The sequence below is a fragment of the Phacochoerus africanus genome, chromosome 1 (assembly GCF_016906955.1).
Source record: "Phacochoerus africanus isolate WHEZ1 chromosome 1, ROS_Pafr_v1, whole genome shotgun sequence".
In the NCBI taxonomy this organism is placed as follows: domain Eukaryota; kingdom Metazoa; phylum Chordata; class Mammalia; order Artiodactyla; family Suidae; genus Phacochoerus; species Phacochoerus africanus.
The window spans coordinates 23,616,338-23,636,400 of NC_062544.1; positions in this window are offsets into that span (position 1 = coordinate 23,616,338).

Consider the following 20,063-nt stretch of genomic DNA (forward strand, 5'->3'; position numbering starts at 1 on the left):
TTGTGGATTCTGTCTTCTAAGTGCTATAACAGACTGGAGTGATGAGCGTGAGACAGACGGGCTAAGTTGAATAAAATAGCACTTGTTAAGTGTTTGATTCCTTTCTTGTTTTATTCCCAAGTCTTAGATTAGTGTTTCTAGATGTTCCTGCTGGTTCCTTTCCTTTGGATAGCTTAGTTACTATCAATGTCCTTTTCATAGGAAAAGATGTGATTTTTTTTTATTACTCAATGAATTTATTACATTTATAGTTGTACAATGATCATCACAATCCAATTTTATGGGATTTCTATCCCACAATCCCAGCACATCTCCCCACCCCCCAAACTGTCTCCTTTGGAAACCATAAGTTGGAAAATATGTGATCTTTAATGAGCTCTTTTTTGAAACCTTCTCAGATCCCTGAACTGGGAAATCTCAATGTATTAAACACACTCTGGTTCATAAGACAATCCCTCATAAATCTGTTCAGTCAAATTCCATCACATATTTCCTATGTGCCTATCCCTGGACTAAGCTCTGGGAATATTGAAAGGAATATGGGTCTCCCACTGGTTTAATGTGAATTATATTATGAGAAGAAATGGTCGTCTGCTAACCTTCTGCTGGTCCCCAGGGCTTTGCATTACCTGGTCCCAATCATTCTCTCACTCTTGTTCTCAGTGGATTGTTATTACTATGTACCTCTCTCTTTTTAGATCATAGTGGCGGTTAGCACATCAAGATCAATCTTCCTCATTTGTCTTCATTAGCCAGTTTCCTTTCACACTGCAATATATAAAATAGGTCAAAAGGAGCATTCATGGTTGAAATAGGGGTATAGGGTCCCCTTTGTCTGGAATCCTGGAACATTAAGTCCTGCTGGCAGAAGATAGGGAAAGCCTTGGTCCTGGGCTGCATCAGGTGGTGCCATGGAAGAAGATTGCCTTCATCTCAGAGTACCACCCCGCCCCCCTTCTGCATGTGTCTAGCTGAGCAACAGTGTTGCATTGGGCTGTCCAGGCCAGGAGGGTTTTGTCAAGAAACTAGGTGGGGAAAGTCTAGTTTAATGATATTCAATATATACGATTGAATGATAACAATTTACATTTTATATCATGTTCCAGATGCCCTGAAGCAATTTCAGACACAATTACCTCAATGGATCAATTATAATTCCACCCAGTGAATTTGTCCCAGTGTTTATTGTATTTTTACAAATAAAGTATCAAGTCAGAGTGTCATGTCCAAGGTCAGAATCATCAAGTTATCACTGAAGCCAAACCTGGGCACAAGTTCTCAAAGAATTTAGCCTCTGTAGAATCCCACACACACAGCTCCCAGCAGCACCATGCCTTCCTAAACAGAGCTGTCTTCATCATCCACTGTTCTCCGCTGCTGCTGCTGCCTCCATCGCTAAGCCTGGACAGGAACATATGCACATTTCTACCTGTACCAGAGTTTTATCAATACACACATTTCCCTGGAAATGAATACCTATCCCCCCGAAAGATAGGTAGAAGATGGCATTTATTTAATTTTAATAAGATGCCTTGCCTTATTTCCTTTACATCTAGATATACTGTGCTTTTTTTTTTTTCCCTAAGCTAGGGAATATGGCCCTGTGTTAATTTCCATGGCTACACACCCAGTCATCCAACGCTGGTTTAGCGGCATATGATATATTCAATACATTTTAAACACTGCTGCATTTAAAAATAACTTTAAAAGGTTGTAAATGTCAAATTGAGATTTGAAATATGTCAGATAGCTGTCATTTTTACACCCTTCATTAATTTCAATTGGACTCAGTGAATTGTATTTGACAAACTGTTATCGTACATTGACGACAAGCATGCTACATTTATGTAGCACAGCCCTGACGTACGGAATGTTTTGAGGAGAACTTGAATATGTGACTTCTCTGTGACCTCCTATATGACATGAGACCATCAAATGACAAGTGTGGCAGCATTCAACTCTAAGGTTTTCCAAATGGTGGCATTTGGGAAAGCTTCAAGAGGTTTGTTCGGAATAGAAATATCCACTGGAGAGTTTCCAGTAACAAAAATAGACACATTGGCTCTAGGTACAAAATGACAAAATTTGGACTGCTGCTAAGGTAAAGGGGTCATGAATCAAAAACTCCATTGGGTAGATCTGAGCAGGTGGAGACATGCATGGAGGAGTCAGTTCTGATTATAAAAATAATGTCACGATTAAAATGAATAGCAACTATCAACAATTGAGTGCTACATAAAGAGTGTGATACAAAAAGCATAGTGCTTAAAATCCCAGGCTCTGGCATTCCCACTGTGGCTTAGTGAGTTAAGAACCAGACATAGTCTCCATGAGGATGCAGGTTCAATCCCTGGCCTCCATCAGTGGGTTAAAGATCCCACATTGATGCAAGCTGAGACATAGGTCACAGATGTGGCTCAGAATGGGTGTTGCTGTGGCTGTGGCATAGGCCTGCAACTACAGGTCCAATTCAACCCCTAGCCCAGCAACTTCCTCATACCACAGGTGAGGCCCTAAAAAGAAAAAAAAAAAATCCGTCTTTGATGTATCAGACTAAATGTTCAAAAGCTGGCTCTACAACTTACTGTGTGACTTTGGACAAGTCACTTGACATCTAGATGCCTAAATTTGCTAATTTGTAAAATCAGAATAATTATAGGACTAACCTCACAAAGTAACAGTGAGGATCATCTGAATTCAGTGAAGGCTGGCTATTGTTATGATACAGCAGGACTCTGTGAGGTACTTGGCAGTGGTCATTTAATTCAGATGTCGTGGGTATCACCGCTCATTTACAAATGAAGAAACAGACATCGGAGGAGCTTATGATGTAGCTCAGCTACAGCTCTAAATTTAACCCTTGGTTCAGAGTTACCTACCTGGGCAGGGGCAGAGACAGGGAGTCGGAAAACTGACAACATTTTCTTAGGTCAGTTTGTTCACCTGTAAAAGGTAGTAATTGAACTTGAAGGTCTCACCAGCATCAACCATTAGTGGACGCCATGACTCCAGGAGCCAACCCACTGTCACCCACTGAGAAAAATAAGCTCCATAACTCCAAGCACCTGGACACAGAAAACCAAGTTTACACCCCTCCAGGACTGGGCAGTTGGTGTTATAAATATATGCATCTTCAGATTTGCTCCCTTTCCTCTCTCAAAAAGAAAATAAGCTGGGCTTTTGTGGACCTGTGAGGGTTAGTGTCATATTTTTAACACAGCATTAAAGACAGTGTCAATAAGGAAATAACCTACTAAGTATGCTTTTGCAATGCAACTGTGGAAGAAATTTTACCTAGAAAGGGCTGATTTTCAACCGTGTATTTCTCTGAATAAAGAAAATTGTTATTTTTTATTATTTTCTTTTTCTTTATCCTAGCTTTAGCACAGAAAAAAAAAATTGAAAACCAACCAATCATATATTAGATTTTTAAAATTTTAGGAATCTTTTGAGATGGTTGAGTCCACAGTTCTCAGTTTCCCACTTCATCTGAATGTATTTGTGCTTATCTGGACAGGTAAATGACAGGATCGGAGTGGGCTGGGAGGCCATACTGCTGCTTTCAGCATATTAGCAATGTAATATCTGACTTTTATGAAAAAGTTCGTAGTTTTTGAATATCATTAACTAATTCAAAAAACGTGTAAACACAGAGCTCCCACTGTGACTTAGGAGGTTGAGAGCATGACATAGTGTCTGTGAAGATGTGGGTTTGATCCCTGGCCTTACTCAGGGGTCAAGGATGTGGCATTGCAGCAAGCTACAGCAAAAGTCATAGATGTGGCTCGGATCCAGTTGCTATAGCTGTAGCATAGGTCTCAGCTACGGCTCTAATTCAACCAATAGCCCTGGGAATTTCCATTTTGCCATAGGAGTGGCTCTTAAAAAAGAAAAAAAAAGTGTAAACACCATGGTGGGATAAAGAGTACCCGTCTGCAGGCCATTTTCACCCATAGTGAGCCATTGTATTACTTTGGATTTAATTTGATCCACACATTTTGCATATCCAGAAACCTTCACCAGAGAGAAGGTTAAGGTCTCCTTTTGACGTCTTTAAGATCATGCCGGGAAGTGGTAGAGATATAGGGCAGGAACCCAGGCCCCCACAGTTCTCAGCCTCGGTTAGTTTCAACACATTACTCCACCTCTTTTACTTGTCAGAAGGCAAGAGTGAAGTGGCGTGGTCTGTTAACTCACGCAAGGGAGGAAATGTTAGTTTGCATTTCTTTTTAGGACGTGGAAGACACATTGAGATTGGATTCATAGGATTCGTTTCGTAACGTTCATAGGATTCCCTTGCAGGTTGAATTCATAGGATTAGATTTGAGGATTCTGGAAAGGAAGAATTTCCAGCCTATGGTTTTCTGACTGCATGAGGAAGAGAGAAACATAGCAAAATCATCAAGGGCCTGTGCTCCAGTCTGAGAGATCTGATCAGTGGGAATGACCAAGGAGCATGGGGAAGGCTGGGAAAATTGACACAGGTCACTTGCAGGTTCATGCAAACCACATCCCACAAGTGGTCAGTTTCTTAAATCTTACCTGTCCCTCATCCTCCTTTCTCCTTTCATTTTCCCTTGGAATAAGCAGAAAGTCCTCAAAAGTATGTGAGAAGTCCATCTCGTTTGTCTGTGTGCTTCCTCATCACTGATGGCTCTGGCTGGAAGCAAATGCTGCCTTTATCTCGCTGTGGGGGTTCAGCATCCTTCATATTAGTTATTTTATGTAAACAAGGAAACTAAGAGTGAGAACTGCATGGCGCTTCCACCGATAGTCATAAACATTCTAAACAACTTTATCTTGTTTTGGAACAAAACAAACATTTTTGTCACCTAATAAGGATGTTTATTGTAACAATATTTCTATACTGGACTTCCCTGTTACTGTGAAAAATATGCATGGGGTGAATATTTTTTTGCCCTGTATGTTTAGACGTGTCTGTTCATTTCTAGGATTCTTCCTTAAGGATGAGAGGACAGTAAATAAGTATTGTCAGGTAACCAGACCCTTATCAAGTCTCACTGTTCGGGAAATTGACTGCTGGTACCTTTCAAGTTGAGGTGTTATTGTTGGTTAGCTGTTGTTTGCTTTGTTTTGTTTTGAACAAAGTCATAAGCAAGTTGTAGATCCTTGACCCTGGGATTGAGACCCCTTGACTCATTCGGTTTCTACTGTCAGTCACCATTTCTTGTCATTTTGCTCTACAGAACCAAACAAAAAGTGATAGTTCTTCGGTTGGGTTATAACTTCAGAATGTAGTAGATTTTCCAGTTGGCATTTTATAGATTTGGATGGTGGTGAGAAGAGGGACTCAGACTTGTGACATGGCAGATTTTTTTTTTTTTTAATCTTTAGTGTCACTGAGTAACAGTTAGGCTATCTTCATGATAATTAAGGGAGATAGCAAACAGTTCATTTTCTCCCAGAGTTGCTCATCACTTAAGAACAAAAAGAAAGGCAAGCAAAACTCCCCAATTAGACTAAACCTTCATCCCCTTCATAGTTCTTATGCAGGTGGTGGGAGTAGAGACCTTTCATTTTTTTTCTCCATTACTCCTTTTTCTACTTTCAATTAAAAAAAAAAAAAGAGAGAAAACAACTTTTTTTTTTTTTCCCTTGGAAGTATTTGAACAAAAGGCCATTAGAAAGAATCTTAGATTCTTTCCAGATTTAAAGGCTCATCTAAAGATAACCAGTGTAATCAGCTGAGCTTGCAAAGAATACACCATCATAAAATCATTTAATTAAATTCCATTAATGCTGTTTGTTTTGGTGCCCATTTGGATATTAATAACACCGTTGCTGTTTTCAATGCCAAAGGTTTACCACTTAATTATTATCTTTGCTTATTGGAGATGTTAGCATCAATTTGCCGGGTTCCATAATCACACACTGGGTGTTGCTTCATCAGCTATAACACACTTTCCAGAACTAGAAGTGCCACAGTCTGTGCCTGATCTGAAGATGAAGCCGTGGAAATCAAATGAAAACATTTGTTAACTTGTAAAAATGAAACACGAAAAAGAAGAACAGTTATTCCGACTGTGAGTAAATTTGATGGGGTGTGAACTGATCACTTTACTGCACTCTGTTTATAGCATCCTTGCCATTTTCTGAAATGGCAGCCCGATGCTTTTCATTGTCTTAATTAGATTAAGAATGGATTAGAGGAGCCAAATCTATTATTAAAAAGGCAATTCTGCTGTGTTCCTGAAAACCCCCTTTTGGTTTTTAATTTCTTAAATTCCACGGATGCAAAATAGCAAATGCCTTACTTGTAATTATGAGCATGTATGCAGTCATTTAAGAGGCTGGAAGGGTATTAGGAAAACCAGATCTTTGGGATTTTTTTGAAAGTATTTCTGAATGAATAAGAGAAGGAAGAAAGAAAGGAAGGGAGGGGGGGTGGGGGGGAGGGCTACTGTTATTCTCCCTATGATGGAAACATGGAGAAACCACACGTTGTTTCCTTCTTCTTTGGATGTGCTCAGACCCAGAAGGGACAATGCGTGACTCTGCAAGCTATAATTTCTCCAGGTATGTCTGTGTTTTCAGTTACTTCCACTCCTAAAATACTTGAGAAAGCAGGTTTCTCATGCCTCTAACTTACATTGAGCATTTCTTCTGTGGGAAACCTTCCGGGATGATTGTCTGGTTTCAAATCTTGTGTTATCTACCTCTCCTCCTTGTGTCTACCTAAATGCAACTTTCAATTTAAAATTTTCTATAGAATCTGTTATAAATATTACACAAGTATTGCTTTGAATTTCAGTTGGAACAGAGCTGCTGTGCTGGAAACTACAGTGTTTCATTTTGTTTTTTCAATAGGCACATTAGTTTTAATTTATTGTTGGGGTTCCTCCTCTAAACTGCGTCACCTTGGGATGCTATATTTTTACAAATTTTCTATTTTAAAATTATCGTGTAGTCATGTGATCAAATTTCATAGTCTCTCATGCACGCGTGCGCGCACACACACATGCACACACACAGGAATGAATGTAGAAGTGGTAAAATTTGAATATGATCAGTGATTTACTTAATGATACTGTGCCAGTGTCAGTTTTCTGGTTTTAATAATGTACTATGGTGATGTAAGATTTCACTGGAAATCAAGGTACTATAGTAAAATTTCATTGGAAAAAGCCAAGTGAAGCCTACACAGGAACTATTCTCAGTATTACTTTTGCAACTCCAGTGGGTCTTTATTTTAAAATAAAAGTTTTAAAAATGTGATGTATACCTTTAGTCCATTAACTACTGAACTGCTCCCAGCAAATATTGATTCCCACTTGGTCTGTATTAAATTAAGTTTATTCTCATAACCAGCACTGAGATACCACTAGCCTTATTCTACTTCTTGCTACATTGCCTGTATTCCTACCCACTAAACCCCCACACCCCTTAGAATAAGGGTCCATATCTGTATATTCTTTTTAGCCTCAGAGCCTAGCACTGGCCCTAGAGCTTTGGATATCCTGTTCTCGGAATTTTTTTTTTTTTTTTTGCTTTGCTTTTTAGAGTCACACCTGGAAGTTTCTGGGTTCCCAGGCTAGGGGTCAAATTGGAGCTGCAGCTTCTGGCCTACACCATAGCCACTTCAACACCAGATCTGAGCTGGGTCAGCAACCTACACCAGAGCTCACAGCAATGCCGGATCCTTAACCCACTGCATCCTTATGGATACTAGTTGGGTTCATTTCTGCTGAGCCACAATGGGAATTCCTGTTCTTGGGACATTCAATTGTTCTATATTCCTATATGAAGATAAGACATAAAAGGAGGAGTTCCCATAGTAGCTCAGCAGGTTAAAAACCTGACTAGTATCCATGAGGGATGGAGTTTAATCACTGGCCTCACTCAGTGGGTTAAGGATCTTGGTGTTGCTGTGAGCTGTGGTGTAGTTTGAAGACATGGCTTGGATCCTGAGTTGCTGTGGCTGTGGCATAGGCCTCAGCTGAAGCTCTGATTGAGTCCCCAGCCTGGGAACTTCCGTATAGCACAGGTGCTGCCCTAAAAATAAAAATAAAATGTATAAAAGAAGAATAACTCATAGAGGAATGTAAGTTAGAAAGAGAAATGCAAATACCATATGATATCATTTATATCTGGAATCTAATATACAGCACAAAGGAACCTTTCTCCAGAAAAGAAAATCATGGACTTGGAAAATAGACTTGTGGTTGCCAAGGGGGAGGGGGAGGGAGTGGGATGGACTGGGAGCTTGGGGTTATAGATGCAGACTATTGCCTTTGGAATGGATTAGCAATGAGATCCTGCTGTGTAGCACTGGGAACTATGTCTAGTCACTTATGATGGAACACGTAATGTGAGAAAATAGAATGTGTACATGTAAGTGTAACTGGCTCACCATGCTGTACAGTAGTAAAATAAATAAATAAAAGGGAGAAGAATGGTTAAATGAATAAAGAATATCTACATCTACACAACACCTGCCACACAGTACACATTCTGTACATATTCTCAATGAAGGAATTAATTAATTAATTATGTTCACATGTGAATTTTGTACCTTAGCAAGACAAGACTCAATTCCTGCCGAGCCATCTGTTCTTCTGAGTACTCTGTGACAGACTCAGATTCTGAGATCGCTCATTAATTGTCATTGCTTCAGTGAGGTGCTATATTTGGGACTGGAGGTCTTGACGTGATACCTAATCTAGGAGGACTTTTGACAAAATTCATCACTAATTATCTGTCTCTCAAATGGGAATCAGTGCCATCCGCAACATACGATGGTGATAATGGTTATCATTTATCGAGTGATTAATATTCTAAGCATTTTACATGCATTCTCTCACTTTAATTTCACTCCATTACTGGCTTAGAATTTAGTAAAATAACTTGTCCAGGGTCACCCATAATTGACTTGTGAGTGGCTGAACCGTGACTTGAACTCAGGAAATCTGCCTTCAGAGGAGCTTATACGGTCTCCCTTTCATAACCTGTGCCCTTGTGCTCTTAAATGGTGAGTGGTTACATATTTGAATCATCTGAGGACCTCTTCCTGGATCCGTTCCCAGATGCACTTATTTAATTTACCTCTGTGGGCATTTTGTTAAAGTTTCGTGGTGGTTCTAATGCACCACCATGGTGAGCATCACTTCTTTAGCTACACATCAGAACTTAATACCTGACAAGTGGAAACCACTTATTCTACACATAAGTTCGTTTTGTTGGGCGTAACTATTGAAAAGCAGGTAGGTCCAGCCACCTACCTTTGGAGAGATGAAGCTGGGAGTCTACCTTCTTGACAACAAATCTCCCACCTTTTGTTAGCAATCGGCTTTTCGTATTCTCAGCTATAGTATTTGCATTTCTACCACTGACCATCTGCCACTGATGTTCATTTTACATCATTTTCCAGTATCAAGGTGTCTATTCCCACCCCCCCCCCAACACACACACACAAAAAGGGAACAGAGATTCTATACCAGGAATCCTAAAAATTCACCTGTTTGGAGGAGCTGGGCAGATCAGGCAATTGAGTGAAGAAAGCAAGTCTTGGAGTAGTGAGTATCTCATTTTTAAAAAACAGAAGTGGTTATCACTGGGCAAACTGGGTAATATACATCCCATTTCTAGGGAGTACTTACTGCTTTCATCTTACAAGACAGCTTCACAGAAATCCTGCTCCGTGCTGTGGATCTCCCAGTTTCTTAGGAAACTCAGGAAATCTAATTTTTTTGTTTGTTTTGTTTTCTACTGCAAAGTTACTTGGCAACTAGTTCCATTTGGGTTTTTTGATTGTTTGCTTTGATGTTTTTGTCTTTTATTCTTTTTATTGACAATATTATATAGTTCCATTTGTTTGTTTCAACACTGTACAGGTCAATATTATGTCAGCGGTAAGAACGCCAAAGTACTTATGTGTAGCTCAAAGCAAGCAGCTGCCTTTTTCTGCTACCTTTTTGCATTTGGAAATCAATACTTTATTTTTCCTCACTAACCACCAAGTGCACTGAGTTTTAATCTTTGTCAGAAATTGGCATTCTGACTGTAAACAAGCCACAGAATTTTGTGGACCGTTTCTTCATCTATGAAACTGAACCTAGAGAAGGGCATGGTAGAATTATAGAGGGCATTCTAGGAACGGGCTCTGAAGAAAGGCTAACATAGGTGAGACCCTCTTGCTACTACTCACCAGCTCCATGATTTTAAATGAGTTGTTTACCCTTCAGGGTCTGCGTTTCCTCATCTGTAAAATGGCCGCATAAGATATTGTCTCTCAGGGTTGTCCTGAGAGCCAAATTAAATTCTGTGTATAAAGAGCTTGGCAGTTAATCATGAGCCCTAGTAATAATGAAAGATATAGTTAATGAGTATTAATGTTTTTAACAGCGAATTCAGGCAACCTATTGTCCAGGTCTCATTGCTCTGGGTGGCCTTGAGCATTGGGTAAAGCTTCTTGCCGCTCCATTGCCACCTCTTCCATTGACAATGCAGGGCCTTTCCCTATTATCCCTATTTTTCAAAAACTAGCAAGACTGATGACTTCATGGTGATGGACAGAAATGCAAATTTCCACACCCTTAACATGGACCCTACTGATCTGGAGATTATGCTTATAGAACCAGAGGAAATCTCTTTGGGAAGATTAGAAGCCACATGTGATTCATAATAAATATACGTATGTATTTTAAGAGCAGGGTTGTGTTAAATGTGAAGAGTCAATAAATGCCTGTTAACCTTCTCAGAGGTCAACGGTCGGCCGGGTGGCTGGTTATGCAGGATAGCCTGAGCAGCTGTAGCCTAATTCAGACCTGCTCTGAGATCTGATGATGGTTCGTGCAATTAGGAGATTGTCTCTGTAATAATGGTAATCAGTTTAAACCAAGCGGACAGGGCACAGCTGTGGGGAGCACTTGGAGAGAGAAATCGGAACAATTCATACATTCCTGAGGAGCATGTCTCAAGTTTTCCCTTTTCAGTAGAAGTCTGAGGTATCTTTCAAATCCCTCTTGATCATAATTTACTGAAAAAGCGTGTTTTAAATAAGTGTGTGACTCTTGGACCAAAGACTATTTATAGCCCATTTTTTAAAAAAAATTCATTGTGAAAAAGTTGGGATTGTGCATCTTCCTTCTTAATAATGCTGTTGTGACTTTAAATCTCTAGCTCAAACCATATGTGATACAGCTTTGTTGTTTTGGCTTTTATTTTTCTTTCTGAGTTCAAATTATACTTTAGAAAAGCTGTGTCTTTTGAGGACATATTATTTTAGCTTTGCCTCACTTGAAATGTTGATATTTGTAAATGAGAGAGCAACCACTCCAGACTTAGAATTCTCATCTCCTCTTCCAGTTCTTAAGAGAAGTAATCTTGAGAGAAGAAATGTTTGTATTCATCTTTGATTTTGAAAACTTGGAGCTCTGGTCTACCTCCATCTCCTTGGTTGTTTTCCTATCTTCCCCAACCCCCATTTTCCCTGACCTTTATGAAATAGAAAATAGTTCTTTGGCTTATCCTCATATAGAAGAATGTCTCAATTCACAACTGGCTCTGAATAATTAATAATAATAATAACGATGATGATAATAATGGTGTGAGAATATTTTGCACTCATGATTGCTTTTGATTTCCAGCTTCCTTAAACATCCTTTTTTTTTTCTTTTTCTTTTTTTTTTTTGCTAATCTTTGCATCAACACTCAAAAGTAAGAAGAGACAGGATGGAAAAAGACTTGGGACATTCGTTTGTTTTTTTCATTTACTCATTCATTCAGCAAATATTTAATATGTAACTCTATGTGCTAGACATTGTCCTAGGATTGAAGTCTACAATGTGGAAGAGAAAAACAAGGCCTAATGCACTTTTCTGGCAGGACCAGGCACTAACTACATAAATGAATGAATGATATCATTTCAGATAATAGTCCCTGCTGTGAAGAAAATAAAACAGAATGATGCCTTTGGAGGGTGTCAACTATTGTTGCTTTAGATTGGCTTGTCAGAGAAAGCTGTACAGGGTTGGTGACCTTTGAGTATGATACGTAACTTAGAGGATCAGTGGTGAAATCTGGGGAATGGATGTCAGATTCAAAGATCTTAAGGTGACAAAACCATAGAGTAGGGAGGAGGGTGGTAGAAATGGGAAAAAGTACATAGCGGTCAGGTCATTTTGGACCTTTTACACCATGGTGAGGGTAGTAATTCAGAACCATTGCTTCACTGCCTGCCATCTTTCTAAGGGAATAAGAACTTCCCCAGTGTTCTTCCCACGAAGGGTATAGAAATGTAGCAAGGTCATACAAACACAGGTAGAGTCGTATCATTGTCACTACTATGAGCTGTGAGATCATGGACTAAAGGCTGTACCTCATTCATTTTTATATGCCTGGACACCTAGCATAGCAAATATGTTCCATAAACTGAGATGGAGTATTGTCAAAGTGTGGTCATAACCTACCTGCATCAAAGTCATCTGGGATAGAGAGTGGGGAGGGAGGGTTATTTAAAATGAAGGTTCCAAGGCCTCACTGTAAACTTGTGACTTCAGACTTTCTGGAAGTAGAACTTCCACTCTGCATGTTCAAGCTCCTCGAACAATTCTTATGCATAGGAAATTGGATCTCTGACCTCCTTTTCATTTCTCTCAAGAAGTCCCTACTATAAGAGTCTCAAAGGCAAAAATATTTAAGCCAATATGTGTGTATATTCATGAAAGATTCCTGCTGATGCCTGCATGTGTTTACACTATTTTATGTACTGGATCTTAATAAGATTACATAAGTGTGTCAATTTTTAACATACTTAGGATTTATCTTTATTAATTCAAGCAAAGTGAGTGAAATCAGGAAATTAATTCTATTCTGACTTTTGTTCTATTCCATTTACTTGATTTTATTATCAAAAAGTAAACTCCAGCTTGGCAGAGGAGGACATATGCCAAGGAGCAAACCCTTTGGGCAGCACAGGCAAACAAACCTCTGAAATACAAGTGCTCAGTTCTGAAAACTCTGCAGAAACGCAGAGAGATACAAAAGACTGCCATGCGTTAAAAACACATATGGCCTTAATGAACTAGCGTTTAAAAGAAGAATTGGATAAAGTGATAAAACCATGACTTGAGATTCAGAATAAGCTTCCATGTTTGGCAAGTTCTACTCAAATATTGATGAAGATTTGGCTCCTCTCTTCCCCTACTCAGTGTTTTAACAAGATATCAAAGAAAAATATTCTGCATTAAGATTAAGCCCTACCACACCGTTCAAGTAGGTATTGTTCCTGCTCCAAGTACATTGTGTTTTTGAAAACCCCTCAAACCCCGCATATATGACAGTTGCTTAAAGTAGTATTTCAGAGGATGAAAGTGACAGATCTTCAGCTGGGAGGAGGGATATGGGTTTAAAGCTATTTTTGCTCTGTGTGTATTCTAATCCAAACCGTGAAAAAGGAGGCCAGAGGCTAAAAATTCTTTCATTTCATCTTTAGGTTTTTGTTTTGTTTGCCTCTTTATAATAGTCCCCTCTTTCATTGTCTTGTCAAACTGCATATGTTACCATCCATTTCCTCTGGTGGCTACCTGATTCCTAACAAAATATTCATTTGTTTGCACTGTGGCAGAGCAAACAAAAAGGCAGATTTTTTTGAAAAAAAAATATTTTAAAATCTTGTCCAAAAGTATTCTTAAAATAAGAAAAAATGACGCTATAAGACACTGCGTATGATGGCAGGAAGGTAAGATTTGCTTTAGGGCTTCTAGCCCAAGTTATAGGGCTGCTGTTTCTTGTTCTAGAGCCAACTGCTTTGAACACAGATTATTTGATAAAGTCCCTTCATTCTCCCCTCAAGAAATGGAGACCATATTTATTTTTATTTTACTTTCTAATATAGAGTTCGACTTATTTTTGTTGTCCTATTTTAGTCAATGACATAATTTCTACCAAAAATCACTAGGAAGAATTGAATCTCCTTTTCCCACCTTGTCTGGCTTTTCTTTATCATTTCAAAAAAACACAGGAGAATTTTTTAAATTTTTTATCTATTTTCCAGATTCCCTCCCAGCACCTCTAGCCAACTGAGCTAGTGCAATTTTAATTTCCCCTTTAACCCTACATTTGCCTCCAAACCTTACATTATTACAGTCTGGCAGTCCTCAGGCTACACCATAGCCAACAGGATATTGTTTGGCCAATGAAGTGATTTTTTTAACTGAATTTGAATGCCTTCTGATAAGAACACTCCCCACCACCCATAATTGCCACATATCTAGGTGCTACCCTCATTGGACTCAGAAGGAATCCTGGCAAGACAAGTTCTGGTGCTGATCTGTTACATTTTCCTACTTCTGTAACTGCTAAGTTTTCAGGTAATGTGTCGGTGTGTATGTGTTGGCTCTGCTAGTATGTGTTGATGGTGTGTGTATTGGTTGCTCATGTATGAAATGGGTATAGGTGCTACATGTCTGTTGCACTTGCTTTGGTTGTATGTGTTAGCGTATGTGTGTTTATGTGTATATTCCATTGGGTGGGGATATTAGCAGAGCAGCTGGTTATTTTATTTCTTTCTTATCCCACCCCCTTAGTAGCCAAATAAATTCTATCTCCTTTATTAATTATGTAAAAGTTAGGAGGTTTTCATATTTTATTTGCCAATATTTACCATACAGTTTATGCGCTACTTCTTATCCTCCCCAAAGACAAAATCCTGATATAAAAATTTACTCATCTGTTCCAAGCCTCAGATATTTGAGTGTGAGTTAAAAGTTCAGGATTCAGAAACTTCTTTTTAATGAGTTTATAGCATTTTTTAACCAAGGACCTCATAACAAGAATATTTATTAGGAATGACAAAATATATTCTGAAATCTCATTACCACACACTTAGCAGAAGTTTATATGCAAATACATAACATTATATAGAAAGCTATAAACAAGGTGCCTCCTGCATTAACACCCATCTTATTTCACCAAGGAACTGTTCACCCTCTTAACTATTTGCTGATTTTCAGCTTCCATTTCTTGTGGCCTCATTTAGCAAATAACTACCTCAAATCATGGCTGTTTTACCCAAAACAGAGAATTTACATTATCTTTTTTTTATATACATCTTTGTGTGTGTGTGTGTCTTTTTAGGGCCAAACCCATGGTGTATGGAAGTTCCCAGGCTAGGGGTCAAATCAGAGCTGTAGCTGCCAACCTATATACCATGGCCACAACAACAGCCAGATCCGAGATGTGTCAGTAACCCATACTGCAGCTCACAGCAACACTGGGTCCTTAACCTACTGAGTGAGGCCAGGTATTGAACCCTCATCATCATGGATACTAGTCAGGTTTGTTACCACTGAGCCACAAGGGAACTCCATCACAATTCCTTTTTGCAGTGGGTGCAGGTTCAGACCTTCGGCACTCATCCTCACTGCCTGTGTTCTCCTAGCACCACCACTCTTCCTAATTTGCTCATTGAAAAATGTTTGCAAAGCCATAGCTAAGATGATTTGGCCCAGTGACAACTGCAGTTGACTGTTACTACCAATAAGTTTAATTCCTTGTGCTATGATGTGGCTTTGTAAAATACAAGAATTATTTCCCAAATTTCAGGTTTATCTTTTGGTCCATGCTTACCCTAACTCTTTTAGTACTATGTACCACATCACTGAAACCATTCCCAATTGTACTATTTAACCATTACTTATCCAGTTTTTTTAGGAACTATACGTACAACAGAGCTTATGTATTACGAAATATTTACTGATGTGTGTGAGAATGGTCATTTGTATGTGTTTGTGTATTTCAGATAAGGAACAAATAAATGTAGAGGTAAAAAAAAAACAAAGGAAGTTATACAAGGAAAGTTATATAAGGAAAGTCTATTGCCGTATATAAGAAATTACCCCCAAAGTTAGTGGCTTAAAAGAATAATAAATGTTTAATAGTCACAGTTTTTGTGGATCAGAAATTTGAAAGTGAATTAATTAGGCATCTCTGCCTCATGATCTCTCATGGAGTTGCACTAAAGATGTGTGGCCCCAGCTACAGCATCTGAAGACTTTACTGGGGCTTTATCTGTTTCTTATGTTCACAAGGCTAGCACTTTGGCACTGGCTATGGATAGGAGGCCCAATTTCTCTTCTGCTGGGCTTCCTACCTGGGTTTCTTGAATGTCCTCATGACATGACAGCTTGCTTCCCCCAAAGCGGGAGATTCAAAAGGAAGGAAGAAGCAATCTCTTTTATGGCCCAGTCTTGGGATCCACTATTATATCTGCTATATTCTGTTCATGAGAAGAACATAAACCCTGGCCCACATTCAAGGGAGAGAGATTAGGCTCTATCTTTGGAAGGAAGAAGCATGAAAGAATTTATGAACTTATTTTAAAACTACCCCAGGATACTCCTATAATTTTTAAAGTTTACACTATCCTATATTCTACCAATTGGGGTAGATTATCAGTATTTTGCCAGTCATAAAATGTGATCAGAAAACCACTGTGGGCGACAAGGCTCTTCTAGGTACACAGAGTGTTTTCAGGTTGGACAATATTGTGGTGGTTTTTCCTGCTGTGTGTTTCTGTCATGGCTTCCCAGAGTGCTTGATATATTCAATAAAATTTAGACCACTTATTGACATCGTATATAAAACAATCCCAGACTTCCCTACTTATTTGGCTAAGTGGCTATTTTTTTTAATAGAAAACAGTAACATGACTAGGTCAGTGGTTTATAAACATAGGTTTTGCATCTGACTCACCCGAAGCTTTTTATAAATAAAGATTCCTGGCCACTAGCCCATATCTACTAATTAACAAACTATGGGGAGTGGAGCCCTGAGAGTTATTATTTTTAAAGCTCTAGGTGGTTCTGACCTAGCCAGTTAGAAGTGTTTGGGAACTACCATCATACTTAAGCAAATGTAAAATCACCAACTAAATCACCAAATCTAAAATCACCAACTAGAGTCACTTGAAAAGGACAGCATTCAAAAACATGGGAAATCACTGATACTCAGGACAACCTTATTTTGCTTTCAGAAAAGCCTCCCTCTGGGTTTCTATACACTTGCCACAAACCAGCCTTCTGACTGACTATAACTATCTGGTTCTGTAGCTGTGTCCCTCCAGGCAGAAACATGAGGGGGTCTTCCCAGCGGTAAGGGCACTGGCCCAGAAATGCATTGTTCATGCTTCCCAAGACAATGACTCTCTTTCTGATTAGAGTTGTCCTCCTTTTACCCAAAGGCTTTCCATGCAACCAAGGGAGCATAACAATGACATGAGGGCTTGGAAAGGAAATGTCTTCATTGATTTTTATTTCATGAATTGGTGCCTCCATAAAAATGGCACAAGCTTGTTTTACAGTGTCAATTTGTGGACTTGAGAGGAGGACTGTTAAAACCCATTCATTTTCCCAAAGTTTCAACCACTCTAATGAATTAATCCATAGATAATGGATTGAATTCAGTGCAATTACCCCAGTAAGTAAGGCTTGTTAAAAAGAGATAAGGTAACGCACTAAAGAAAACAACAATTTCAGCAATTAGGTGGACTTCATCTGGGCACTGATAATTCTGTATATGAGTTTCCTTTGAAAAAGAGACTGTTGGGCCCCATTATCAATGTAGAAACTAGATGCTTGAATTCACCTGTTGATATTTCACTGCAAAAAAAAAGGATACTTCTGACAACTACTTACCCAACAAACTTAAGATCCCCAAGATGAATGGTTGATGTATCCCAGAAAATCTTGATAAATATAAAGCTTTGATTCCTCAAGGCAGGAAGTTTCTAGTCTAGTTTTCCTTACATTTCTAACACTGGATTATTTTACCTTCCCTCGTGGTGCTATGCCTGGCATGCTCTTTCTTCTTGCTCATGATCTGGCATTTCTCCTCCTATGATGTGTTCTACTTCCTGAAAATATACTCGGGGTTCCAGTCAACACCTCCTTGTTTCTAAGACATTATTCTCTTCCTCATACACATTGATCCCCCAACCTCTGAGCTCCTATGACAGTGGGAAGCAGTGGAGCACAGGATAAGGTGGCATAGAGAATGTAGGCTTGAGAGTGAGATGGCCTGGGTTTCATTTCTGCATCTATCCCTCACTAATCAATTGTATGGCCTTAAACAAATAACCTCTCTGGCCTGAGTTTCATCTATAAACTGAGGTAATAAGGCCTGCTTTTTAGGAAAGTGATGGGGATTAATTAAAGAAAGCCTTTAGCACAGTGTTATTATTGCTAATATTCTATAATTGACCATATACTCTTTTCCCTTGTATTACTCATTGAATTTTTTGCCATGTGTTGCTTGTAATGTGTTCCAGCTATATTGTCAGCCACCTAAAGGAGTCTCTGGTTCTTGGATCTTCACAGTTGAATATAGCATAGAGCTCTGTATAAAGTACTTATGATGGGTAATTATCATAATTTATTAAACACTTACTGTAAGTGAAGTACTCTGCTATATTAGCCCTCAGACAATCTATGAAGTAAATCCTATTGTCATACCATTTTCTACATTAGAAAATTTGGGCTTAGAGATCCACAGTCATAGGGCATCAAAATGGTAGAACAAGATGTTGAATCAGATCAATGGTTTAATGTTAAAATTTTTCACTTCTAGGAAAATGAGACAGGAAGAGAGAAAAGAGAGACCTAGACTTAAATCCTGTTTACCACTTTCTAGATATATGACCTTGGAGGAATTTCATACTCTTTATTAGCTTCAATCTCTTCATCTGAAATATGGGAATGTTAAAGTATCTCCTAGGTTTCTTATAACAATTAAATGAAATAACACATGTTAAAGTTCCTGGAATGTTCTTCAGTATCTAAAAATATTAACTTTAATATTTAATCATTATACCCTTACAATCCATCCACTGAAATCTGATGCACATGCCATGTTGGTGTGCATTTTTCAATTGATTGCTATCACACCATAGCCTCTCTGGACCAAAATAGTTTCATCATAAAAAAACCCAAGACCGAGCAAGTACATGAACTGACTTCACACTAGAACATAAACCAGGATGGTGTTTTCAGACGCTGAGCAGTTTCAAGGCTTACTGATGGGGTGATAATAACATTCCATGCTCACCTTTGCAGTGTCCAGTAAACACACACGTCTGGTTTTCTCATTGTTATATAGAAAGTCAGTTACATTAAGGCAACAAAACTCTCTGGGATTTGGGGAAATTATTGCACTTCTGGTGCCTTATGACACCACCCAGGGAGTGTTATAATCACCCAGAAATGCATGGCTTGTTATATCTTGTTGTGATTCAGTTTCTATGTTAAAATTTTTAAAAGATGAAAAAGGAATGGAACCTTGCTATGGGAAATTCAAGTCCATTCCTCAGGGTGACTTATAGGGTCCAGGGGACATGTAGAGATTTCAGTGATCAGTGGTCTTGAAAAAGATCTCAGATTTAGGAGTTCCCATCATGGCTCAGTGGTTAACAAATCTGACTAGGAACCATGAGGTTGCAGGTTCCATCCCTGGCCTTGCTCAGTGGGTGAAGGATCTGGCATTGTGGTGAGCTGTGGTGTAGGTCACAGATGCGGCTCAGATCCCGTGTTCAACGCAACAGCAGCATTACTGTGGCTTTGGCATAGGCCGGCAGCTACAGCTACAGCTCTGTTTAGGCCTGGGAACCTCCATATGCCATGGAAGCGGCCCTAGAAAAGACAAAAAAAAATCGCAGATGTAAACCTCACACTTCCCCCAAACGTTTATTACTTAAAACATAGTCACCTTTTCTAGTCTATTGAAAGGCAAACGTGAATAATATTCTAGGAAATCTGTTCTAGGAGTGTCACTACTCAGAGGGGAAATTAGCAAGGCAAAAATACATGGAGCTGTCTCTGTGAGTAGCTTTTCTCTATTTTGAAAAGCCAAGCCGAGGGTAGGGAATTACATTCTGGTGCCAAATGAATGAAGAAGATAGATCTTTTTTATTTTTAGTTTTGATCCACCTAGGAGAGTGCTCCCAAGCATCCTTCTGTAATCCCAACAGGGTTTTGGTTCACTAGCAGAGATTACTCCTCTTTCATAGTGTTTGTTGTCTCTAATTAATCCATGTGCTCTTTTAATAGTTA